Raw genomic sequence first — 8,963 nt, 5'->3', positions numbered from 1 at the left:
CTTATTGCTGTATCTATAGCGACAGAGAACTTCAAACGTATCTCGTCATTCCTTAGTACTTCCGTATCCCACTTCTTTGCGTATTGATTCTTCCTGACTAATGTCTTGAACTTCAGCCTACTCTTCATTACTACTATATTGTGATCTGAGTCTATATCTGCTCCTGGGTACGCCTTACAATCCAGTATCTGATTTCGGAATCTCTGTCTGACCATGATGTAATCTAATTGAAATCTTCCCGTATCTCCCGGCCTTTTCCAAGTATACCTACTCCTCTTGTAGTTCTTGAACAGGATATTCGCTATTACTAGCTGAAACTTGTTACAGAACTCAATCAGTCTTTCTCCTCTTTCATTCCTTGTCCCAAGCCCATATTCTCCTGTAACCTTTTCTTCTACTCCTTCCCCTACAACTGCATTCCAGTCGCCCATGACTATTAGATTTTCGTCCCCCTTTACATACTGCATTGCCCTTTCAATATCCTCATACACTTTCTCTATCTGTTCATCTTCAGCTTGCGACGTCGGCATGTGTACCTGAACTATCGTTGTCTGTGTTGGTCTGCTGTCGATTCTGATTAGAACAACCCGGTCACTGAACTGTTCACAGTAACACACCCTCTGCCCTACCTTCCTATTCATAACGAATCCTACACCTGTTATACCATTTTCTGCTGCTTTTGATATTACCCGATACTCATCTGACCAGAAATCCTTGTCTTCCTTCCACTTCACTTCACTGACCCCTACTATATCTAGATTGGGCCTTTGCATTTCCCTTTTCAGATTTTCTAGTTTCCCTACCACGTTCAAGCTTCTGACATTCCACGCCCCGACTCGTAGAACGTTATGCTTTCGTTGATTATTCAATCTTTTTCTCATGGTAACCTCCCCCTTGGCAGTCCCCTCCCGGAGATCCGAATGGGGGAATATTCCGGAATCTTTTGCCAATCATCATGGCACTTCTTCAATTACACGCCACATGTCCTGTGGATACACGTTACGTGTCTTTAATGCAGTGGTTTCCATTGCCTTCTGCATCCTCATGTCGTTGATCATTGCTGATTCTTCCGCCTTTAGGGGCAATTTCCCATCCCTAGGACAAGAGAGTGCCCTGAACCTCTATCCGCTCCTCCGCCCTCTTTGACAAGGCCGTTGGCAGAATGAGGCTGACTTCTTATGCCGGAAGTCTTCGGCCGCCAACGCTGATTATTTATCAAAATTTAGGCAGTGGCGGGGATCGAACCCGGGACCGAAGATGTTTTGATTAGGATTCAAAGACGCTACCCCTTGACCACGGGTACTCAGATGCGTACCATCACGTTTCCGACTTTGATAAAGGTCGGATTGTAGCCTATAGCGATTGCGGTTTATCGTATCGCGACATTGCTGCTCGCTTTGGTCGAGATCCAATAACTGTTAGCAGAATATGGAATCGGTGGGTTCAGGAGGGTAATACGGAACGCCGTGCTTATCCCAACGGCCTCGTATCACTAGCAGTCGAGATCACAGGCATCTTATCCGCGTGGCTGTAACGGAACGTGCAGCCACGTCTCGACCCCTGAGTCAACAAATGGGGACGTTAGCAAGACAACAACCATCTGCACGAACAGTTCGACGACTTTTGCAGCAGCATGGATTATCAGCTCGGAGACCATGGCTGGTTCTGTTTACAGCATCTTGATGGTCGCATCCGTGTTTGACGACATGGCGGTGAAGGCACATTGGAAGCGTGTATTCGTCATCGCAATACTGGCATATCACCCGGCATAATGGTATGCGGTGCCACTGGTTACACGTCTCGGTCACCTCTTGGTCGCATTGACGGCATTTTGAACAGTGGACGTTGCATTTCAGTATCGTGTTGAAGCTGCATGGGCAGCTGTACCTGTACACGACATCCAAGCTCTGTTTGACTCAATGCCCAGGAGTATGAAGGCTGTTATTACGGTCAGAGTTGGTTGTTCTGGGTACTGATTTCTCAGGATCTATGCACCCAAATTGCGTGAAAATGCGATCACATGTCAGTTCTAGTATAATATATTTGTCCAATGAATACCCGTTTATCATCTGCATTTCTTCTTGGTGTATCAATTTTAATAGCCAGTAGAGTAATTTACCGATGAATGATGGTAGCAATTTTATACTTGCAGATGATAACAGCCGACCAAATGTCAGATTACTGACGTTTGCCAGCGAAAAGGGAAAAGTGTGTTGATCAAACTGCGAATCGTTCATTGTGGATGGAACGTTCACGAGTTCGAGCAAGCAGCTTGGACAGTTGTTTATACTCCACGGCGACCTTAACAGTTCTTTCGAGGAAAGAAACACCGCCGGCTGGAGTGGCTGTGCGGTTCTAGGCGCTACAGTCTGGAACCGAGCGACCGCTATGGTCGCAGGTTCGAATCCTGCCTTGGGCATGGATGTGTGTGATGTCCTTAGGTTAGTTAGGTTTAATTAGTTCTAAGTTCTAGGCGACTGATGACCTTAGAAGTTAAGTCGCATAGTGCTCAGAGCCATTTGAACCATTTGAAAGAAACAGCACTCCAGTTGCTTATGCTTTGCTGTAATGTAAAAAGCGAGGAACATGGAACCCTGCATCTCTGATGATGGAGCTCGAAACTGACATTGTTCGAGTAGGTAACAGTTTGTTCCTAAAACAGAGGTTAATAATTGCAAGTTCAATGTTGCGACATCGTTCCAGTCTATAAGCCGGCCGGAGTGTCCGAGCGGTTCTAGGAGCTCCAGTCTGTCGCGACGGCTACGGTCGCAGGTTCGAATCCTGCCTTGGGAATGGGTGTGTGTGATGTGCTTAGGTTAGTTAGGTTTAAGTAGTTCTAAGTTCTAGGGGACTGATGATCTCAGATGTTAAGTCCCATAGTGCTCATAGCCATTTGAACCAGTCTATAAAGAAAACGAGGAAATGAACTGTGACATCCGAATGTTTTCTGCTCTAGCCCATCTTCCCCCGGGAAATGTTGGATGATTGTTACCTGTGTATTAAGAAGATCACACATGAAAGCCAAAATCTTCAGGACTTTAATGACAATATAGTGGACCGGTGGCTTGATAACGAACCCATGCCAAGAGAGATGTGGAATTATAGTGAAAGGTGCCAACGCACTAAAAACATCTCAGGAGGATGGAACCGAAGAATAAATACATTAACATCAAAAGTTCATCCGAATGTATCTTCGATAAGATACAGAGTACCACAGACTCCAGATTTACCGACTAATTTTAAACTTTGATGAGAAAAGAACAGCAATGAAGACTGACGAAACGATTGAAAAGGCTTTACAGAAGCTTCGAGCTGATGTTAAAATCATTTCTGTCTTGTGTGGCCTATGCACTGAAGTTGCAACGATGATAAAAACGTCAGAATCATTGATAAATTTGTAAATATTGGCAGTCTTGTGAATATTGTAAGTAAAGTTAAAGGGGGACGAAAAGAACTTATCTTCTCCTGGTGTTCCGTGGAAACCACACAAAGCGGGCTAAATGTCTTTTGAATTTTGTTAATTCTAGCGAAGACTGACACGGCTATCTTAAAAGCTAAGCCTTTTTTAAGGAACAATCAGAGCATTCGCCTTGAGATGTTGTTGTAATAAAAATCTGTATGGACAGTCACCGAAAATAAAACGCAGTCAAACGGTTCAAATGGCTCTAAGAACTATGGAACTTAAGACCTGAGGTCATCAGTCCCCTAGACTTAGAACTACTTAAACCTAACTAACCTAAGGACATCACACACACCCATACCCGAGGTATGATTCGAACCTGCAACAGTAGCAGCAGCGCAGTTCCGGACTGAAGCGCCTAGAACCGCTCGAACACAGCGGCCGGCAAACGCAGTCAAATGGCAAGCAAATAAATCTATGCTTTCTCCCTCCGTTAGAAGATGAGCAACCCAGCATGAAACTGTAGAGACAAAATAAATTATCATAAAAAATTGATTGGTCGCAGTTCTGCAACCTTTCAACATATGTTAAAACTAATTCCTAGTAACAGTGTCGACAGCAGGCCTGTTGAGGATGAGCCTGGGCGAGCAACACCGCTCACGCTTTCTCGCCGCTTGAGCTTTGAGCGCTCGCGGTTAAATGGAATGGTCCGACGGCGTTACGTAGTGCAGCACGGTCGACTGGTAAAACAACAGAAGTTCAAACAATGTGCTGCCTTCAGAGGAATGACTACAATTAGGTTCGGCGTAGCCTTAGATACGACCGTACAGTTTATGAGGCGCGGTTCTTAAGGGGAGACTCCACTCAAAAATTTAATTTTAATTCTACTTTGCCGATAGCAAGCAAATTTTAAAATCGTGTCGATTCTGTAAAGATTAAGCAATACCAAATTTTTAAAGTACTTTACTTCATTGGCTTTCGAGTTTTGAATTTTGAATGTGATTTAATGGTATTTTTGAAAACCGACTTTAGGTACTCACACCACAATTTTCACATGCCGGATTTTGTATGTACATTTGCAAGACGTAGTTCAACTCTTCTGTGCATTCATTTTATTAGAAATATTAATAATTTGTTTTGAGTGTTATTTCAAATTTCAGTCCTAAATTTTCTTTAATTCTGTTATTATAGGTTATCTCAAAATGGTTCAAATGGCTCTGAGCACTATGGGACTTAACATCTATGGTCATCAGTCCCCTAGAACTGAGAACTACTTAAACCTAACTAACCTAAGGACAGCACACAACACCCAGCCATCACGAGGCAGAGAAAATCCCTGACCCCGCCGGGAATCGAACCCGGGCGTGGGAAGCGAGAACGCTACCGCACGACCACGAGATGCGGGCATAGGTTATCTATCTTGAGCTATTGATACATAAATGTGATCATAGAATAAACAAATTACATTTCCTTCAATAAAATTCTTCAGGGTATCAGACCGCATCGTCATAATTTAAAATGCGCCAACGTTTCGGCCAGCGTTGCAGCTAGCCTTCATCAGGGCCTTACGTTAACTGCTAAATGAACACACTTGGTTCCTTAAATAGCTGCACGAGAAAACCGTGTCGTTACTTGATTGGCTGTAAAAGGAGGAGGAGGAGGGGTGAAAGGTATGCTTTATTGGTGTTTCCATTATTATCTGTCATTGGCTGAAACAGCTGTTTTCTATTGGTCTTTATATTAATCCACCCCATTGGAGGAGACGGACGAATAGCGAACAGGTGATGGCTGTGACGTCACACTGTTTCCATGCTGTCCAGAAGCCGGCTGCGGCGTGCCATTGCTTTGTGTGCTCGCGACCACTACTGCGGCTCTCCGCGTGTCTGCATGGGCCGCCACGGTCTGCCGCCGCTCCGTAGCCCTGCTATTGCAGGCAGCCAAGACCTCGGAAGCTTGTACCCGTCCTCTCTATTCATGTTGGCGGGTCTTATAGCTATTTCTATCGCCTCTCTAATCTTTCTTTTGAAAGTGAGAGGCTGTTTCGCCAGGACGCGGGCTTCTTGAAAAAATATTGGTTTCCCGCACTCGTCTCGGTGTTCCGCCACTGCTGACTTAGTGTGTTGTTTCAGGCGGATATATCTTTCATGTTCTGAGAGCCTTGTGCTAACATGAATAGAGAGGACTGTTGGAGTTCTTAGTGTGTTCACTCCGCCCAAGTGTTCCAACTCCGGCCACTGTTGCGGACCGATCGGCGGACTAGTAGGTCCGTTGGACCCCCAAGACCAGACCACAACTGTGACACCCACCAACTGCAGTCTCAAGTTGAGTAACCAAAGCCTCCACAGCCTGGAGCTGAGAGCGAAGTGTCACCAACTCGGCTCGCATACGCAAGACAGCAGTCGCAGTCACTAACCATACTAAAGATCCTGGAAAACTGCACCAGACACACAGAAAAAGGACTATCGAGATGCGCTACAAAACTCTCCTGTAGACACTGGCGAAAACGCAAGAACTGTGTCTACTAGATTAGATTCACACTCAGAGATTCAAAAACTAAACTACCAAAGCACTCAGGTGAGACCAAATTTGTTGCCGGTCAGGAACTTTCAATATGTACCAGATCGCCTTACTTTCCGACACAAACGAAGACGGGTGAACTGTGTCTGTTAAATATTAAATTAACACGCACAAATTCAAGAAAGTGAACTGCCAAGGAACTCGTAAAGTGTCTCACAAAAACTGTTACTTTCCTGTTGACGCTTGTGTCTCGGCCGGCTGCTGCTACCTGGCTGGCTGACTGAAAAAAAGAACACTTTCCAAAATGTGCTGCAGTTGATCTCTCACTTCAGAATTTAGTACGGGATAAAGCTGTCTAGTCCTTAAACAAACCCTATCAACAGAGAGCATAGAATCAGGAGGAGATTTGATATATTCATGGGGACCTTTTCTTCAACAAGTTTTAATGAGTCTACAAAAAATCAACAGTGGTTGCTGGAGATTCGCGACGCACAAATCGGCGACCACGCAGTCGACATATCCGTTGTTCGCGCATCACAGGACAAGAGATATACCCGTAGAAGAACGCTTGCGCAATACTCGGCTTCTTTGTTCGAACGTCGTCCAGCTGAAGAACGGAATGCGGTTGCCTGAAGAACAGACCAGTGCCCAAGACTCTCTAATTTTTTCGTCAAATAGCGTCTGCTGTCCACATTGAGTTCAATACCTATGCATCGAGATGATATATCCAGTGCTCCAGTGCTCCAAATACTTAGCGATTGTCCGCTACGCCGGTCAGCAAAGCAGGCTCTTGGCCACCATATGACATTATGCCTGTATCAATCTCTGTATCATACTGGACGGCGAATGTTCTATAAAAACTAGCGTAAAGTCGGGTGTGTCCCATCGAAAGGCAATAGAATCTATACTGTTCTCAGTATACACAATCGATTTGCCAGATTCGATTAGGTTATTCGAGGACGATGATGTTCTCCACAGTAAAGTATTGTCGTTGGGCAATTGTACGGAAATCAGTAAAATTTAGGCATAATTTAGACTTAGTGTAATGAATGGCAGCTCTTTTTGAAAGTGAGTAAATGAAATATACAATAGTGGCTACATTAAGAGTAAAACGGGAAATTCGCTGTTAAACGCAAAGGAGAGAGCGGTTAGGTGGAAAGAGTGCACTTAAGGCCTAGATGAACGAGAGAACTTCTCTGATGACTTGATAGAGCAAGAAATTGGAGTCAGTATGGGAGATAGAGGGGGGCTATGGAAGATTTGAGACGAATTAAGGCAGAATGGATAGATAACATCCCACCGGAATTCGTGGAACAATTGCCGGAAGCGTCAACCCAAGGACTTTTCATGTTGGTGTGTAGTATGTATGAAAATGGCGACGTACCATCGCACCGCTGCCATGTGGCGTGATGGATCCCATTCCGTGATGTTTGAAGACGGGTGCGGTGCACGGAATATGACCCACTGCCCCTGCACAGGATACGACTCGCTGTCCCTGGGCGGCAGCAGTCTGGCTTGCTCATAGAGTGCGCCTGGGATGGCCCGTTACTCCATGGTATTTAGTCTGGAAGATACTTAGTACAGGAAGTTGCCATCACATCGAGAACCTAAACTCGTGATTGCCGTTGGCGGTTCCATGTGGTCTCTTAGTCTGACGTAGTCCCCAGGTTCTGGTAGAAACATTGGGCTGCGAATCTAAACTGCTACAACAATGACAGCTATTCGTAAAAGATATCACAGCATCTTTTCCGCGTTCTCAGCAACATCGGGTGAGCCCACACGTCTCGCAGTGATTCACCAGTTCTGTTGATGTAACTGAAATAACAACACCCTGAGCTCGTAGACAGCTGCAGTTCATAGTAGGGGCACCAAAGCGAATAGGAATCATAGGAAATGATAATGTTACTCTGTTTAGTTCGGGATACGTACGATCAAGCTTTTATCGCTCATATAACCAACTGATCCAAAACAGTCTGTCACTTAAAATATGTTATTGTATTTGTATAGAGAGAAGCATTTCCTCTCAGTTTGCACACAGCACTGATTTGTAACACTTCAGATAACAAGTATGGGAAGTGATGCTGCACCGCGACATTTCATTGGACCACTCGAGCTGTTTCACCATGGGAGTCCCTACTAGCATGGGTACATTTATTTCATCAGTTGATATTTATTATTACTGAACTTTAAAAAGGAGAGTTATGAAGTTTTAAAAACTATTAAGTGATATATATATAATTTTCAGGAATATATGGACAAAAAGTTGTTATGGCAGACGTTATTCCACAAACGTATGTGAGTAATTTCTTAAACATTATAAATTTTTCAGCTTAGTCTTTCGCAAGAAAGCTGTCGTATTTCTAGAGAATACGGCGTGTTCTGCTGCGTTATTTAGAACTGTTTCTACATGAGTAGTTTTCGAATGACCCCAAACGGCACGTCTTTTCAGTAATTTTTAGAACTAAGTTGTTCACCAGGGTAATGGTGGACATTGACTAGTTGTGCCAGAGTTGCAGGGGAAGTTCATCAGTTCGCTGCAAGAATTGTAATGCTAATTTGTGTATCGAGAGAAAAAGGAACATTTGTTTGCAAAGTGTAAGAACTATATAGGTCAAATGAAATGCATTCTTATGTTTTTCTTCTTTAGAGCTAGCAACATAATACATGTCTGATAACGACATGATTATTAGCATAGATAATACCTGCTTAAAGCAAGTAATCTTTTTTCACAACATGCTGGTTCGGTACTTATCGCCAGTTCAAGTACGTCTAAACTGATGTGACGTCCATCTTACGTCATTAGTGAACTGTCTTATAACTGTCCCTGTTTTAATCATGTGGTAACTGACGTAAATATATTGAAAGTAAAACGTTTATCACGGTGTGATAGTAGTTTGACATCTCCACTCTTACGACACTGTTTCTTTCTTCTGCCTTTACAAATACTAGAGAAGTATTTATCTAATAATTCAGGAAACATTCAATTCAACTATATCACTAAAGTTTCGCTGTAACAGATATGTAATGCTATAAAATATAATATATA

This window comes from Schistocerca piceifrons, chromosome 8, assembly GCF_021461385.2.
Source record: "Schistocerca piceifrons isolate TAMUIC-IGC-003096 chromosome 8, iqSchPice1.1, whole genome shotgun sequence".
Classification (NCBI taxonomy): domain Eukaryota; kingdom Metazoa; phylum Arthropoda; class Insecta; order Orthoptera; family Acrididae; genus Schistocerca; species Schistocerca piceifrons.
Note: the sequence above shows the minus strand (reverse complement) of the source record.